At 38.1% G+C, this 3266-nt stretch overlaps 1 non-coding gene across 1 annotated transcript; it reads left to right on the top strand.

The window, feature by feature from the left end:
* The first annotated feature begins 267 nt into the window (after positions 1 to 267).
* Positions 268 to 374, top strand: LOC145056186 (small nucleolar RNA R71). Its single transcript, XR_013685717.1, has one exon. It is a non-coding gene; the product is annotated as a small nucleolar RNA R71 (small nucleolar RNA).
* The last annotated feature ends 2892 nt before the right edge of the window (positions 375 to 3266 follow it).

Below are 3266 nucleotides of genomic sequence, written 5' to 3'. Positions count from 1 at the left end.
ATGGATTGGTCCATCTTAGTCATTCTTCGATCCATGCTTTCCAATTTTGCCATCAATATTTCCATGTCATCCGAAATAGCATTCACCATCCCTCTAGTCGAGTTATTTCTTGGGTTATGTTATTCTCTAGGGTGTTTAGAGAATTTTCCAATTAGCTCTTTTATCACCAGGGGAGGTTTCTTTGTGAGTGGTCCTTGCGAGTCAAGGAGCTTCCTAGTTGTCACATTCACTCCATCATAGAAAATGGAGACTTCTTGTTGACTGTTTAGATCATGGTGCGGGCAGTTCCTTAGTAAGCATTTGTATCTTTCCCATGCCTCATAAAGTGACTCTCCAGCTTGTTCCTCAAAATTGGCTATAGCTTTCTTCAATTTTGCGGTTTTGGAGGGTGGGATTTCAACCAATATTTCATGGCTCCTTCAGTATCACGAGGTAGATTAGGAATATTGAAGTAGTCGGCTACGTCATTGACCTCGTCTAGATGCTTCTATGCGTCTTCGTGATCTTTCCCGTAGAATGGGATTTCCTTAAGTTGAGCAAGTATGTGGCCCTTAAGTTCAAAGTTGGCAGTTGCAAGAATCACAGGATGAACGAGTCCTGGGTTGGTGTCGTCGCTCATCCTTTTTTTTCATTCACCCATGAGAACATCGATGTTAGCCATGGTGTTAGCTAGTTCGCCTTCTAAGTCGCTTTCTTCTTTGGTTTCTGTTTCGTACTCAGTATCTTCTTTCTTAGGGCCTTCATTCGTTAATGAGGTGCTGGATTCTCCAACTTTCTGTCCCTTTTTCTTGCTAAAAGCTTATTTGAGGCTCTTGAATGGTGACTTCTTTGGTGTTGAAGATGATTCTACGGTTTTGTCCTTGTCCTTACTAAGATCTGATTTCGGAATTGCGAGCGGCAGGATCAAGGGTGTGCCTGATCCTCGGGTCATAAGATACCTGAAAGAAACAGAAAACACACGTAAAAAGAACAAAATACAACTAAAAACGAAAGTGGATTATTACATTGGACTCGTCGAGTTGCTACAACTGCACTCGGCGAGTCAAAGGCAAATCAGGAAAAAACTGAGTACTAAAATCCTAAAAACAGAAAAACTAGAATTTAATCCTAATAACTAATCTACTAAAGCAGTAAGTTTGTGCAAGATAGTTCTCACACAAATGATCGATAATACTAGCAATTAAAATCTATTTTAGAACCGTTCCCCGGCAACGGCGCGAAAAACTTAATGTGTATTAAACGAACTAGTTTAATCCTAACAAACTCAAATAAAAGCAAATACACGCAGGCAGTGTACCTATCGATAGCAGTTTAGTTTAAGCAAGTAGGGTATCGAACACATGGAACGGTAAATACACTAACTATCAAATTGTCTAAAAACAATTAATAAAAGGGAAGGTTTTCTCTAGTTTTGCAAGACTGGAAACTTAAACAATGAAATAATTCTCAAACTAAGCAATTAACAGCTAAAGCAATTAAACAATCAACTAAATTCAATAATGGAGATGACTTCTGTTTAGGTTCGATTCATTTACTCATATGATTGATTTTATGGCAAGTGCAATGGATTAATTGTTATTGGCTACCCGTTAGTGTGATTAGGTTCACGTTCGCTATTACTAATCCTTAGAAAACAAATCAATTTAAGCAGTGATCAAGCGATTAAACTAATAAATTTCCTAGTTTATTAATTCGGGTTAAGTAAGACTTGTAATTAGCTAATCAAATTAACCTCTTATTGATGGTTCGTCACACAATCTCACACATTAACTTACCTATTTTCTAGTTAACCCTAGTTTCACGTTCGTTATTCCTAGGCACATAACAACGTTTTCACATAAATCATATGTGATAAGCAATTAAGAGATGTTCATGCAGCTTAATATACTTGTTAATTAACAGAAAATAGTTTTTGTGAATACATAAGGTTCTTTAACAAGCTTAACAAAACAAAACTCACCCATTTCAATTAATCCAACAACAAAAATCAACACATAGTCATAAATTCATCTACCCTAAACAGAAGATATGAGTTTTAGCTCATGATTACAACAGAACGTAGCTCAAAAACGAAATCTAATAGTTCACACATAGTTCAAACAAAAGATTAAGTAAAGAGTAAACTAAAATTGCCTTTGATCATCTCAAAATTCGAAGTTAGGGTTCTTCCATGAGTTCCATAGCTTCCAGCTGCACCTCCAGTCATAATTTCATCCCCAAGGGTTCCAGAGAAGTCCTTGGTTTCGGGATATTGACTCCTATTTATAGACTTCTGAAAACAGGGGCGACTCGTCGAGTCCGGTAACCGACTCGTCGAGTCCCTCATTAAAAACCCGTGTACCGCAAGGAATTCTATTTGCTTCGCAATTGTTCGTGTGGACTCCTCGAGTAGGCATCCAACTCACCGAGTTCTTCAGTATTTTGACTTTTTCTCTTCTTTATTTAATTCTCGAGCACCCGATTGCATTTCTTGCTTCCTTTTTCTTCCGAGCACATCTTTTAGGCTGAAAATACAATTTAAATATAATTAAGTACCTTTTTCCCATAAATTTTAATAAATTAGCCAAAAAAAATATTAAAATTCTATACTAAATATATAGCTAATATGCACATATCAACAACAAGAACCGATTACATGCTCTTTGATTTTCTCTTGGTATCATAGCAGGTTACAACATAAACCCTAATCACCCTCAAACCCAGCAACCATCATGACCGGGGATGTTGTTGAGCCTTCAAAGAAAAATAGAGGTTGACCGGATTCCAACTCGCCACTTTATATCCATGCATCTAACTATCCAAAGCAGATGCAAGTCAATAATACCCTTACCGACACTACACAGATTGGTCTCAAGAGATGATCAACTTTATTTTCGCCAAGAACAAGGTAGGGTTCATTAACGGGTCTATTCCAAAACCTAAGAAGACGTCAGAAGATTACACTCCATGGATGCGATGTGACACCATGGTGAAGGGTTGGATCACAACAAAGATGGAGAAAGAAATCAGAATTAGCGTGAAGTACTCTAACACCGCCTCCGAGATCTGGTCAGACCTTCTTGAAAGGTTTGGAAAAGAAAGCGCCCCTAGGGCTTCCACATTAATGCAAACACTCACTATAACTCATCAGAATGGAACCTTTGTGTAAGCATATTACACCAAACTCCAAGGAATCTGGGATGAGATGCAAGTTGTGCTTCCGACACCTAAATGCACGTGTGACGGCTGTAAATGCGATATAGGGAAACGCCTTATCCAACTCAAGG

The sequence above is a fragment of the Lactuca serriola genome, chromosome 5 (genome assembly GCF_051521515.1).
Source record: "Lactuca serriola cultivar US96UC23 chromosome 5, Lser_US96UC23_V15, whole genome shotgun sequence".
In the NCBI taxonomy this organism is placed as follows: domain Eukaryota; kingdom Viridiplantae; phylum Streptophyta; class Magnoliopsida; order Asterales; family Asteraceae; genus Lactuca; species Lactuca serriola.
The sequence above is the reverse complement of the archived record's forward strand: the minus strand, read 5'-3'. Positions and strand labels throughout refer to the sequence as shown.